Here is a 16,062-nt window from a genome sequence, read left to right as displayed (position 1 = left end):
TCTCTCCACAGAGATGTTAAGGAGCAGTCAGTTCATGAATGGCTCTCAGCAGGCCTTTGCTTTAAGTCTCCCCTCTGAAATGTCACTTATCTGCTCTTACATAACATATGGCCTTTGGGAGAGTACTTTTACTTATGGGCAAAATTCAATCTTGCATCAGCATTTGTGTGGATGCTGTTATCCATATGAACTGCAGCAGCAGTGAACGATTGCCAAAGTATCTCAATGCAGCACTGTGCTGTGAGATTTATGGAAGCAAGAGTGAAATTGAGAGGACGATAGGAAGACTATGGTTTTCACAGACATAATTCTCTTTTGACAGTGCATGAATCAATTTGTGAAGTGAAAAACAGAAACTCCCAGTAACAGTAATCTAAAGACCAGTCAACAGAGAGACACAAAGACAATTTAGTATACGTCCTCACAAATTGAGCAGACATGCCACACATCAGCATCCATTCAGACAGAAGCTATTCAAACGATTGTGTACAGAATGTTACTTTCTACTACACATTTGAGCTCTTTATAAGATAACATATTAGTTGTGGCAGCACTTAGTAAAACTGTGATACATAGTGAGCAATTATAGCAATATAAATCAGTTGTATGGATAAACAATTTAGGTGTCTCTAAAATATAATGAACATCATTCTGCAGTCCAGACCTACTTCAGATGACAAATGCTTCTTTCAAACCTCTAATACTATAAAACCACTTCAGATGTGTATATTTGTAGAGAGAGAACTGCACAATCCAATGCAATTATCTAATGCAATTATTTTACCAAAATAAGAAGGATCATACAAAATGCATGTTATTTCTTATTTAGTACTGACATGAATAGGATATTTCACATGAAAGACGAAAATAATAGTTGAAATTATAGAAATGAACCTTTTCAAAAGTTTACATACACTTGATTCTTAATACCTTGTTGTCACCTGAATGATCCACCACGGTTTTTGTTTAGTGATAGTTGCTCCTGAGTCGCTTGTTTATCCTGAACAGTTAAACTGCCTGCTGTTCTTCAGAAAAATCCTTCAGGTCCCACAAATTCTTTGGTTTTTCAGCATTTTTGTGTATTTGAACCATTTCCAACAATGACTGTATGATTTTGAGATCCATCTTTTCACACTGAGGACAACTGAGGGACTCAAATGCAACTATTACGGAAGGTTCAAACACTCACTGAAGCTTCAGAACGAAACACAATGCATTAAGAGCCGGGAGGTGAAAACTTTTGAACAGAATGAAAATGCGTACATTTTATTTTACTTTGCCTAAATATCATATTTTTTTTCTTAGTACTGCCTTTCAGAAGATGCTTAATATGTTTCCCAGAAGACAAAATGTTAAATTTACCCTGATCTTCAACTTCAAAAGTTTTCACCCCCCAGCTCTTAATGCATCGTTTTTCCTTCTGAAGCATCAGTGAGTGTTTGAACCTTCTGTAATAGTTGCATATGAGTCCCTCAGTTGTCCTCAGTGTGAAAAGATGGATCTCAAAATCAAACAGTCATTGTTGGAAGGGTTCAAAAACACAAAAATGCTGTTAAACCAAAGAATTTGTTGAACCTGAAGGATTTTTTTCTGAAGAAACTCCCTGGATGAATGACCACACAGATATTTTAAGAAGACATTTTTATTGAATTTATCTTGCTCTGATACAGCACAAGGTGAAAATGTTCAATTTTACTTCAGCATAATCAGTGACACAGTTTAACTCCATGTGACTCAATTTACCCCTCACTGGGGGCAAGTTGAGCCAAGCGACCACTTTTATTTTATTTTTTTTAAAGCCATATTTTGGAGACATATATTTTCATCCAATATATATCTAATATAAAAGTTTGTTTCTTATTTTGGAACTCTAAGGGGCCGTTCACATGAAGCATCTTTTGCGCGCGCAAGTTCGTTATTTCAAATGGAGACGCGCGGCTTGCGCGCGCATATTGGAAGCGACGCGGTCGCGACGCGCACGCGGTGCGAAGCGCTCGTTTTTTCCAGGCGCGTCCGCGCCGCATCGATTTAAAAACATCTCAACTTTTCAGAATGTCGCAAGCGCACCGCAGGTCATGTGACATGAACTAACCAATCAGCTTCCTCACGTTTTTCCGTTACATTGAAACCTCAGCAGAAACATGGAGGAGCACCTCATCATTGTGGTCCAGGGATTTCCTGAACTTTGTGATTTGTCAAGCCCCCATTATTTTGACGCTTATAGAAGAAACAATGCATGGAGACGCATAGGCTTGGAGCTAGAGCGCAGCTGATGGTTGCTTGGAAACGGCAGAGCGTCCGGAGCGCAAGCGCCCGAGCGATTTGTTGATAAGGAAGAAAGCGGCGCGCCTAGCGTTTTCCACGCATTTTTAGGCGCGACATGTAAACGGCCCCATACGGTACAATCTGATATATTTGCCAGTAAAACAACTTTACTATAAATTCAGACTAAAACAAATCTCGTCGATTTTAATGACAGCCCTAACTCTGAATATTTTCAAAGACTGCATGACTTGTAATGGACAAAGATACTCTTTACTCACAATTGGCATCTGTTTGTTTTTCAGCTTACACATGAGCAGCTGAAGATTTGCTGAAGAGGCAATCACAACAACTGCATTGCGAGAATCTGCGAGCGCGTCCCCTTTGCTTGTTTTCTGCCTGCGGTCAACATGCTTCCAGCTCAATGTGGGTATTGTCAAGGGCTTGAGATGTTGCCAGGGCACCATGTCCTATGTCTAATATAATCAGTCTCACCGAATTACTATCCCAGCTAATAACATTATGACCTGGTGACACCAATTTAGCTCCTTTAGGCTGGGGCTCCGACTCCTTCATATTACACGGTCTGTTTGCCTCAGCTGCTGTACACAGGGATTTGTAACGTGTCTGTATAGCCATATGAAAAAAAGGGCACTGTGGTGAATTTTGAGCGATTAGTCTCTAAAGCCCCTAAAAAAATGGGTGGGATTTGGACTTTTTAGACAGACGTTCTGAACCGGCAAACAAATGTAGTCTAAAGAATGAAGTAAAAATTTGTTACACGGGAGGTCATCCAAGTGACAAACCATGAACAGGAGAAAAGCTGTCATAAAAAGATTGAGTGGGAAACTGTAAACTTGTGTAAGTAGACACTAAGGGACTGGTTTACAGATGCCTACGGGCACAACCTGAATATCATCCACTGCTATTAATACGGCACATCTGGACTCTGTTACCACTACACAGAAATCATGCTTTTAACATCTTATATTTCAGCTGCACACATTCACACACACACACACACACACACACACACACACACAAAATGTAAGTTAGAGGCACACAAAAGGGTTCTCTGTCTGTGTTCACGCATGTGAGAAGGAATGATAACTAATTAGATTAACTACCAAGTGGCAGAAAAATACTAAAAACAAAAGGATGTGTCTTGGAAGCTTATTTTTGTTTCATATCCAGCCAAAAATAATTCTATAATGAATATGAGGCATACATTCCCTGAATTCTGTTTAGTCATGAGACATTTGAGCTAATTTGTGACCCTGGACCACAAAACCAGTCTTAAGTCGCTGGGGTATATTTGTAGCAATAGCCAAAAATACATCGTATGGATCAAAATTATCGATTTTTCTTTTATGCCAAAAATCATTAGGAAATTAAGTAAAGATCATGTTCCATGAAGATTTTTTGTAAAATGCCTACTGTAAACCTATCAAAATGTAATTTTTGATTAGTATTATGCATTGTTAAGAACTTAATTTGGACAACTTTAATGGTGATTTTCTCAGTATTTTGATTTTTTTGCACCCTTAGATTCCAGATTTTCAAATAGATGTATCTCGGCCAAATTTTGTCCTATCCTAACAAACCATACATCAATAGAAAGCTTTTTTTATTGTTTTTTTATATGATGTATACATCTCAGTTTTGAAAAATTTAACCTTATGACTGGTTTTGTGGTCCAGGGTCACATTTAAGGTTTTACATCAAAATGATGCAGGGAAATAATTCTGTGCTTTCACAAACGTTTAGCTAAGCCAAAGAACTTTTTGATAGATTGAGAAGTTTTAACTGCACATAAAATATACTGCCATCATTGTTTCCTTTGTCGTCTTGTTCTGTTTATTTATTGTTAACACGTTTCCGCAACTCTTGGCAATATACTAGGAATTCATGTTTTTAATTTGCTGCTGTTACTTTTGCAAACCGGCAGCGCTGGACAAATATGCTTCCTTCTCTTGCAATATCATTAGAAAAAACGAATGACCAGAAAAGCTGTTAAGAAAACATGTTTCTGCTAAAAATGTCAGTGGCTATTACCAAAGAAATATAAAGCCTCTCATAGTTTACTGCTTTGAAAATCAAATCTCACACCCTTAAAATATATTGCAGTATAAACAAGACTAATAGATCATCGCTAGCATGTGTCACACATGCCCTGAAGACACAGATGTAGGCAAGGTGCTTTTATTTGTAAAAGAGTGAGAAACAGCAGAGCCTGTGCACTTCACAACCTCCATAACTGCACATCTATGTCTAGGTCTGTGTTTAAAAGGACTACACATTAGTGGCTAAAATCGTTTTCAATTTTAATAAAAGCAAGTAAAGACAAAACAATGTCTCTGACATTTTGCTTATTGCACAAACAAGTAAACGGAGTCAGATTTCCATCAGCGATTTGAAGTTTAAAACGGCACAAATGAGTCTGGACAAAAACAAATTTGGATAAATAGGATCTCACGGTGGGTGCTGTAGCTGAGATGTTGTGTTGTCTACAGGAGCCGTAGTGAAACTCAGTGCCCCCTGCCTGTGATATAATGCAGACCAGATGTCAGCTGAACCGTGTGACTAGCATTAGCAGAGCTCACAGGAGGCTTCATTGTCTTTCACTGGCAAGCAAAAAGTCAGCATTCCTGAAAGAGCAAACAACCGGCAACCGCCGCCTTTTCCCGTTCTCTCGCATTTTACTTAAATTTTATTGAATTCCTTAATGACATTTAAAGGAGTCATATGATGCGGTTTCTTGTTTTCCTTTGTCTTTGGAGTGTTACAAGCTGTTTGTACATAGATTCGTAAAGTTGCAAAGGTTTAAGTCTTAAAACAAAATAGATATTTATTATAAAAGTCAAGACTCTCAGCCATGCCTTTCTAAAACGGCTCGTTCAAACACGCCTCCACTTGTGCACATCGCAGCATGGGAAGATAAGCATAACACCTCTCATATGTATATGCAAAGAAAGGTGTAAATTTTCCGAAAAAACGTCTGCGCTTCTGACTGACAGCCTGTAAGTAAGTTTTCATATATAAAGGAACACTCCGCTTTTTTGGAAATAGGCTCATTCTCCATCTCTCCCCAAGTTAATAGGTTGAGTTTTACCATTTTGAAATCCATTCAGCCGTTCTCCTGTTCTGGCGAAATCACTTTTAGCATAGCTTAGTGACCTACGAGTTTCGATATTTGTCCTATTTAAAACTTGACTCTTCTTTAGTTATATCCTGTACTAAGATTAGGAACTACACTCCCATTCCGGTGTAATAGTCAGGGAAGTTTGCTGCCATAATATGGACGCAGCAGGCACAGTAAATATCACCAAGCACCTGAAATTAATTCCCAGCTAGGTAACTTCCAATGAGGAACGCTCCCTGTGCATGCAGTTGGTCACGTTGTGCTGCGTGATATTACTGCACCTGCTTCAGCTATATTACAGCAGCAAAACTTCATTGACTATTACGCTGGAATGGGAGTGTAGTTCCTAACTTTATCGGCCTAGAAAATCGCAGCTTTACATTTTCCGCCGGTATTAGTACACAATGTAACTACAGAAGAGTCAAGTTTTAAATAGGACACATATCGAAACTCGTTGGCCATTTTTGAACGCGATGCTGTATTGCTATTGGTCTAATAGGATTCAATGATCTATGCTAAGCTATGCTAAAAGTGATATCGCCAGAACAGGAGAACGGCTGAATGGATTTCAAAACGGTAAAACTCAACTTATTACCTCGGGGGGAGTTGGAGAACGAGCCTATTTCCAAAAAAAGTGGAGTGTTCCTTTAAAGAATTTGCTACTGACTATTCAAGCGCAAGTTTTGAGCAGTGCAGAAAAGTGCTTGTTGTTTCTCGTTCTACAATCGAAAATGCAGACATCGTGTTGTTTATGCGCGCAACACAATGCGTAAAAAGACTGTATGAGTCATTATAATAAGTAGTTATGTCCCCACTGGATGCAACAAATGCCTCGTTCATAACGGGTTTTATTGTTTCTCTCTCTCTGCACGCCTAGAAATGGCATCACAACATGGTTAGGGGCGTAACATTTCCGTCACACGCTTGAGGTATTCAGCCAATCACAATGCACCGGATAGCTGGCCAATCAGAGAACATCTAAGTTTCCATCAACGATGAGTTTTGTAAAAATCAAAGCGTGTCAGAAAGATGGGGAGAGAGGAGCAACAAAAATGTACAGTATGTGGAAAATAATGTTTTTTGAACCTCAAACTGCATAAGCACATTGCATTACACCAAATTCACAAAGTAATGCTCCTTTTAGCAAACTTAATATGACCCCTTTAAACACCAAGATGAGGAGGAAGCTGCAAGGACAGCATACAAAGGGCTCTGTGCATTTACAAAACACCAGGCCAACCCATGCACTTTTTTTTTTTTTTTTTAGGAATTTTACAGTTCCTGTTTCTTAATGATATTAAATTCTGTTTTCAAATGCTTTGATAATTTCATTACTAAATGTAAAACAACAAAAATGTGGTAATTAGGGGTTGCACCGACTAATCAACTAGTCATGCCATGACAGTTTAAGCTTGACGCTGATCCTATAAAGGGCGCAATAGGATAGGAAATCTTTGAAGTCCACATTTACGCTGTGTTTCCACACAAATGCATTATAAATGCATACTCCGAAGGCGTATTGTCAACACTGTTCTGTGATTCCCCCAAAAAATAACCCAGATGCCCAGCCATATTGGCGATACTCAGATGTAAACAACAGCATGGATTGCACGGTTAATGTACTACTGAATACATTGTTCTGCTAATTTATGCCGTCTAAACCATGGGGAAAAACGTGTGGAAGCTGCTAAATCATATGTGACCCTGGATCAAATTTTTTTTAGGAAATTTTGATTTATACATCACCTGAAAGCTGAAATAATCTTTCCATTGATGTACGGTTTGTTAGGATAGGCTGAGATACAACTATTTGAAAATCTGGAACATGAGGGTGCAAAAAAATCTAAATATTAAGAAAATCGCCTTTAAAGTTGTCCAAATAAAGTTCAAAAATTACATTTGATATATTTACAGAGGAAATTTAAGAAATATTTTCATGGAACATGATCTTTGCTTAATATCCTTATGATTTCTGGCATAAAAGAATATTGTTGGCTATTGCTACAAACATACCTCTGCTACTTAAGACTTGTTTTGAGGTCAGGGTCTCATATAGAGAAGGACTTAAGAAGAAAAGGGCACAATATTTTGACAAACTAAAGTTCATAGGTGGCAAAGATACATGCGAGCAGTATTAAGATATTAACCTAATATTTCACCTACCTGACTGGAAATGATAAGAACAGACACGAATGTTGTCAAGATTCTTGTTCTGGAAATCCTGGTTCAACTTTGGCCAACCACAAATGCCTTTTGTTCCTCAGACAGTTTTTTGCACTCTTTTCCTTGATTTGATATAGCTTTTGGCAATCTATAGTACTCCAAATGTTCTTCCTGGTCCGACAGATTAGTACAGCCCAAAACAAGACAATTGTCCATTTTCAGCAGCAATAATCAGCAAAATATGCGAGTTTTGTTCGGTTCAGTGGCATCGTTTATGTTCAGTGCTGCCAATTTGGCAGAGTCGTGAAAACACTCTATTGTCAACACTTCAAAACTAATAAAATAGTTTAGAGACTGAAAAGTTCTAGCATGTATTTCATAGCAACTTAAACCCACACCTTAGCAGGAAAGGACACAATATTTGACAAACTAAAGCTAGGTGGTAAAGATATGTACAAGCAGTATTAAGATATTAGCTTAATATTTCACCTACCTGACTGAAAATGATAAGAACAAACACAAATGTTGCCAAGATTCTAGAAATCCTGGTTCAGTTTAGCCAACCCACAAATGCCTTTTGTTCCTCAGACAGTTTTGTGCACTCTTCTCCTTGATTTGTTATAACTTTTGGCATGTTTTTCCTGGTCTAACAGATTAGTACAGCCCAAAACATGACAATAACTGACCATTTTCAGCAGCAATAATTAACAAAATATGCAAGTTTTGTTCGGTTCAGTTGCATCGTTTACGTTCAGTGCTGCCAATATGGCCGCCTTGTCAAAACACTCTATTGTCAACACTATTCTGTGATTTCTCAATAGGAAACGGAAAAGTTCTACCATATATTTCATAGTACCTAAAACCCACAGCTTCACTATTACAGAGATGCTGCTTGGTAGTTAATTCACACACACAATCACTCTCGCACTAATGCATTCATATAAATTTAATCTTTATTGTGCTACTTTATCTGTATCTGATTTCGAACGAGCAGAAATCTATGTGAGAAATGTAATGACCCAAAGACAAAATATATACTATAATACATTCATTCCTTTCTCTCTATGAAATACCACTGACAACACAATTTCAAATTTACAAAAATATGTAACTACATATTGTGATATAAATAACAAATCACACTGATTTAGGTCTCACAAGCTCTACAACATAACATGGTAGGCTATAATTTCTTAGTTCTTGGAGCTGACTATGATTATCGACTTGCGGTTGTGGTTTAGTAAGTGAGTCAGACAAACAAACCAAACCATCTTGCAAGAGTCATTAGCTTGGGATTCTGACTACACTGGTTGTGATTTTTGTTAAATCACCAAGAACTTTCAGCTTGAAGATCGGACTTCACTGATCATGCAGAAAAGGGAAGGGAACATTTCCAGAGAATATGAGTAGTTTTGCGTATACTGAATAATGATTGCATGTTCAAAAACAGTCAACATAACTGAACACCATGAATATTGAGGTGTTTTTATTTTCTGGATTCCCACAACAGTCTCAGGCTACAGATCTGGCCATTTAAAATGCGCGCGGGAAGTAAAGTGGTCTCGCGTGACGCCGGTGTATTCCAAAGGAACACGGAAAATACAATGACATAGGAAAGACATGATCAGTAGGGGGCAGTCATGTAACGCACTGGACTGGAGCAGGCTGAAAACATTGCTGCAAACTAAAAGGTACGGTAACCTGGAGGGGACACCTTCGGTTCACTTATGTTTGTCGTGGCCACACAAATGAATTCGTAGGAACGTCATATTACTTTTTGTCATTGCCACGAGATATTAATTCCTGGGAATGTCATATTATGTCGTGGCCACAAGATTATTTTGTCGAGGTAACGACATCCTTATGTTTAATGCATAAACAAACCTGCGTAACCATAACCCAGGATTATCAGAGATAGGTTTATTAATATTTTTTATTTTGAGTTAAGAAATGTTTTTATTAATTGTTATAGAAATTAATGCAATATTAAGTTATATATTAACAATAGGCAATGCTGTATATGCGAATGTCTGTGCGCGATGTAGACAGCATTCAAAAGTTTATCAAGAATTTATTACATATAAGTACTTCAAATTAAATAGCCCTGCAAGAAACATTTTATGCATCCTTAAGTCTTATCCATTAATTGATCCTTTTTTTCTGTAATAAATGTATTATTCGTTTATATTCAGTATGTCCCCCTTAATTTCGATCTCTTAACATTCCGAATCTAAATGATAAATGCTGACATGCCATGAAAGCTTTGATTATACTATATGGCATATATTCATTTTTAGTCTAATTATAACCTATATAGTGTTTCATTGTCGAGTGAATCATTCACGTTCCATTTGTAAATCGTATGGTCACACACGGGCATTAATACAATCATAAAGTCAAAACTTTATTGGCATAATTGTAGTTCACAATATTTGCTAAATATATGCCAAATAGCATATATAAAGTTATTTAGGTTAAGCGATTCACAATAAAGAAAAAAGTAGATAGCTCTAAATCACTTATTATTTATTCTTATTATAGGTTATTATTATTTCAATACCTGGTTAGGGCTATTTATTTTTAACGCCTGACAATTATGCCAATTACGTTTTGACTTTTTGATTGTATTTATCCCCGTGTGTGACGATACATGATGTTTTCATTTACAAATGAAACTACGTGAATGATTCATTTCTCAGTAAAACAGTTTAATATTTATATAGTCTAGTCTGTTAATTGGACTAAACAAAATAAAATATGTTCAATTCATATTTTATATGTTCAATTCTTTAGTTAAGAGAAGGAATGTAGGCCTATTTTACTGTGTGACGATAAATTATTTCCAAATGAAACTATGTGAATGATTCACTCTTCAGTTATTTGTCTATTAGTTAGACTAAATAAAATACAATATATGTTAAATTTAACCTTTAAACTGCATTCCAGTAAAAACCCCAGTCATAGCACCTTTACAGTATCATTTACATTCAGAATGTTATGTAACGAGATCAAAATGAAGGAAAAAATAACGAATACAAACGAATAATACAAATATAATGGGAAAAAAAGAAGGTCAGTCAATGGACAAGATTGTGGGATGCATGAAATGTTTCTTGCAGGGCTATTTAATTTGAAGTAGGCCAACATGTAATACATGTAAACACTTGTGAAAGCTGTCTACATTGCGCACAGACAGCATTAGCATATACAGCATCGCCTGTATAATTATTTAATATTGTATTAATTTCTATAACAATTAATATAGGCAAACAATTTCTTAACTCAAAACGAAATATCTCAAATAATTCTGGGTTACTAATGTCACGCAGGTTGGTTTATTCATTAAACTCGTGGCCACGAGAAATGCATGTTGAGCAAAAATACATTTCACGAAAATAATATAAAGATTACAAAACAAAGAAAACAAATGGAATGAGGGATATGCTTTAAAGTTCACGTAAAAGCCAAATATTAAGCGGCATCCTTCATGTTTTCTTTAATCAGCAAATACTTAACATTTTTGAATTATATTCACCTTCTGTTTTTATGACAATAAATTTTGAATTTTGAATTCTTATTTTTTTTTTTTTTAGAAAAACGTCAGAACACCGGTCTCAAAAGTAGAAGCGAAAGTCTTGTTTCCACCAGCGCGGAATTTTTTTTATTCACCGTAATTGATGGATGTCTAAAACAAAAATAAGGAGAATCCTAAAACATATATATTTCTTAAAATAATAACATCTGAACTTCATACACAACAATACGGCAACGACTTTACAACAGGACACATTGTTTTATTTTAATTTTATTTTTTAGCTTGTACACCAATGGATTTCTGATGTCGGGATATTTCAGACTGCATCTCCACAGCTTAATCACTTTAGTATTAAACATACGGGTCAGGAGGCGGGTCGGGTACAATATTTATTTTTTTTATTCTGCGGTCCGAGTTGCGGGTGGGTTATTTGAAAACGGTCGGGTTCGGGTTGTTTATCCACTGACCCGCGTGTCAGGTTGGACACTAATGTTTTGAAAAAAGTGGAGCGTGTGAGGAAAGCTTTCCCCTTCTCCCTGGCATGCATTTGAATGCTGAATTCGAAATGCAACTGAATGCAGTCGGAATCCGCCCCCACCACCCCCAAGTCTCCAAATGTTGATTACAACAAGGCAACAGACAGCATTCAACACCCCACCCCACCCCCACTCTGCCATTCATAAACATTTCGCTCTTTATACTGCATGCCGCTTAACTCTGATGCCTCATTAACGGCTACTTTTCAGAAAACTGATAAAAAAAAAATTAAAAAAAAACTACACTTCCCTTTGGTTTCCCAGAACAGACTTAAGCCTAGTTCCAGGCTAAAATGATGTAAATCGGAGCTGTTTAAAGATGAATAAAAAAAAAAAAAAAAAAAAAACTTTTACTGATCGTTGGTCGGAGTACCCGCAGTTCGTGACTGGAAGCTGTTAAGAGACAGACTTAATGAACTTCTCCGAAATAGAAGAACTACTTTTCCACTTTAAAAAAAAAAGAAAAAGAAAAAAAGGTGGAAAAAAATTGCATAACTCACTGGAGCACTTTTGATACTTAACAATTGTTGTATTCGTTGTCAGTCATATAGGCTAAGCTTTATTGTTTTCAAAAGTGAGCCTTCTGTTTATTTGTCTAAATTATTTTCTATATTAGGATACAATACTAGGCTATAGTATTTATGGACATTAGGCCAAATCTACATGGGTTTCTTCCCTTTCACTTCAATTAGTTTTTAAGAAAAAAAAAAAAAAAAAAACTGCATGGGCAGTGCGTCATAATAATGTACGGCATCAAAATGTAAGAACAAATCTAAAGACAATAATAATAATAATAATAATAAAATTAATTATTAACACTCCTAAAAGTACAGTATAGTGCTCAGATACACTTACGGTAGGTGACCTAACCCTAGTTGATACTTTATTTCAACTTTTCAATTATTTCATTAATTAACAAATAAACAAATGCCTTTCCGATGTGATATAAGTGAAAAGGGAGACGATTTCGAAAATGATTTCACCATAAGGCGGATGCGAACTCGGGTCTCCCGCGTCAAAAACGATGTGTTACTCGTATTATCACTTACGCCACTGAAAATGTTGCAGAACAGCCGTCTTTTGTAATATTTGTAAATATGGAGTATTTGCATTGTGTAAAAACATTAAATAAAAGGCACCAGACTACAGAAAATGGCATATACTAAAGTATTTATTTTTCTGGGGGAGGACCCACCCACATTTTTTTTGCTCCCGACGCCCATGCTTGATGATGAAGTATAGTCTACAGGATATAACAATAAAGTGCTTTTCCAATCCCGATTCCACAAGGTTTTATTCCGCATCCACCCGCTCCCGCTATATTAACTATATTATTCGCCCGCTGCCCGCTTAGAATAAATTTCTAAGCACCAAAATCGCAAAAACAAATCAAAATAATAATAGTAATAATACTAATAAATTAATTAATTAATTTTTAACTCTATAAAAACAGTAGTTTATATTTAACCTCTCCATTTCTATTCCTCTCTACTCAAATTAATTGTCAGTGTATCTAAAATTGTGTATCTTAGAAAAAGAAAAAGAGGAACTACCTCTTAAACATGCATATCTTAATTTGATGTTGCTTTAAAACGCTGAAATATATAATGTATTTTATTCTGAAGGTGAAAGTGGTCCAGTTATTTAACTGCCTGCGGCGCCGTCAGGATCACGTTTTTTTCCCCCTTTAATTAAGTGGATACAGCTTACAATACTCGTTCAAGAGTAAGGGATTGCTCAAAACTATGCTATTTTACATATTTCTGTTACTTGTGTACAATCACAATGAAAAAACAGATGTGTATGCTATTTGTAAAAAAAAAAAAAAATGTAAACAAGATGCTGGTTCAAGGGCGCGTCACAGAAATTGCCTACAATTCTGCATATAGGCTTGCTACTTATTAATTTTATTTTATTTCGTTTTGTTAAATTATTATTCATTAAGAAATTTATATTTCGCATATGGGCATTTTTATTTATTTTACATACAGCTTTTTTGGGTTTTCTCTGTGCATAAGATCTGCGCGTGATGTTCTGATGCTGCTTTTTGCTTGTGTACAATTAACCCCTCAAAACGAATTTAACTGTTATTAATGTGTCACAGCCACGATTCAATTTAAATGTAATTTAAGACAATCTTGTCGTTAATAATAACTAAACGCGTCGGTTGTCCTTTGGAAAAAAAAAAAACAGAAATTAACATTTCTATTATCAATGCAGTCTAATAAAAGTTCAACAGGAAAAAAATAAAAGAAAATAATAATAAAACTGCTCCTGCTTATGAATAAATTTTTGCTTGATGATGAAGTATCTAAATAGTCTATAGGATATAACAAAGTGCTTTTCCAGTCCCGCTTCCACGAGGTTTTATTCCGCATCCACCCGCTCCGCGCTATATTAACTATATTATTCGCCCGCGGCCCGCTTAGAATAAATTTCTAAGCACCAAAATCGCAAAAATACTGTAGTTTATATTTATCCTTCCCATTTCTATCTGTCTCTACTCAAATTAATTGTCAGTGTATCTAAAATTGTGTATCTTAGAAAAAGAAAAAGACGAACTACCTCTTAAACATGCATATCTTAATTTGATGTTGCTTTAAAACGCTGAAATATATAATGTATGTTATTGTGAAGGTGAAAGTTGTCGAGTTATTTAACTGCCTGCGGTGCCGTCAGGATCACTTGGTTTTTTTCCCCTTAATAAAGTGGATACAGCTTACAATACTCGTTCAAGAGTACGGCATTGCTTAAAACTATGATATTTTACATATTTCTGTTATTTGTGTACAATCACAATAAAAATAAAAAAAAAACAAAAAAAAAACGTGTAGGCTATTTGTAAAAAAAAAAAAAAAAATGGAAACAAGATGCTGGTTTAAGGGCGCATCACAGAAATTGCCTAAAATTCTGCATATAGGCTTGCTACTTATTAATTTGTTAAATTATTATTCATTCAGAAAAGAAAAACATATATTTCTTATGTGGGCCTATTTTATTTATTATTATATATAGGTTTGTTGGGTTTTTCTCTGTGCATAAGCTCTGCACGTGAGGTTCTGATGTTTATGCTGCTTCTTGCTTGTGTATAATTAATCCCTGAAAACGAATTTAGCGGTTTACGTCAGTTGTCGGTTGGAGAAATAAAATAACCGAAATTAACATTTCTGTTTCCGATGCAGTCTAATAAATGTTCGTCAGGAAAACAAAGAAAGAAAACAAAATAACAATACAACTGCACCTGCTTATGAATAGGCTATCTTTTTGCTATTGGTTTGAACCATAATTTCAGGAAAGAGGAATCATTGAACTATTGTACTGGTATTTGTGACCAACGCCCCCTAGAGCTGGCCATGGTGTTTGGCTACAGAATGTTGTTCCTTGCGCCACCTGGTGGATATTATATGAAGTGCAACAACGTTGTAAAAAAATCTAAAAAAGCCGCTGCGGCAGGACGCGTGCCCACGCGTGCCGAATTGCAGGCTGCCGCGTGAAAATAGACGCATTTTTAATGGCCAGATCTGTACATCTACATTAATCCGGACACATTTGAAAACAGAGTTTTCATTTTTAAACGTTCTTCATCCACACTTGTGTTTTCAAGCATTATCCAAGAGTTTCTCATCCACACCGAAACGTAGGAAAACGTTAAATTTGCCTTACTGTGAATGCGTAAAACCTCCCAAAAACTCACCAAGATTATACAGATGGAACAGGCATACTGTAATACGTTTTCACGTCAACAGGATTTTATTTATGGAAATATCTCTTTATTCACCGACGCGTGATGTCTATTGGTACAATGTGTGTCACATGACTAAATATGCGTCATCGTTTTCAAAATTTGTGTTTTCAAATTTATTCACTTTGGAGAGTGTTTTCAAAAAGTTCAGGTTTCCTTTACAAAAAAAAGCCTCGGTGTGGATGCAAGGCCAAAACTGAGAGAAAAAGATGCATTTTCAAACAAAAACATATTAGTGTGGACATGGCCTCAAGCTTTTTTTTTCCACTTATCATCCGCCAAGTAAAAACTGCTTAGTTGCTTAGAAAACAAGACTGACATGGAAGAGAAGAAATTGTTGAATAAAGTTGTATTTTTGTTTTCTTCATGCACAAAAAGCATTCTTGTAGCTTCCTAACATTTCGGTTGAACCACTGATGTCACATGGACTATTTTAATGATATCTTTACTACATTTCTGGGCTTTTAACATGGTAGTTGCATTGCAGCCCATGCAGGGTCAGAAAGCTCTCGGATTTCATCAAAAATACAAATACATTTATGTTCTGACTATGAACAAAGGTCGTACAAGGTTTGGAACTACTGGGAATTTACCCTCTTTTACACAGTAGTCTTTTCAGGTTCACTTCTTTGCTCAGTCTTTTTAAAGTTAGATGCAAATGAAAATACTGAAGAGGAAGATC

The sequence above is a fragment of the Garra rufa genome, chromosome 21 (genome assembly GCF_049309525.1).
Source record: "Garra rufa chromosome 21, GarRuf1.0, whole genome shotgun sequence".
Lineage (NCBI taxonomy): Eukaryota > Metazoa > Chordata > Actinopteri > Cypriniformes > Cyprinidae > Garra > Garra rufa.
The sequence above is the reverse complement of the archived record's forward strand: the minus strand, read 5'-3'. Positions refer to the sequence as shown.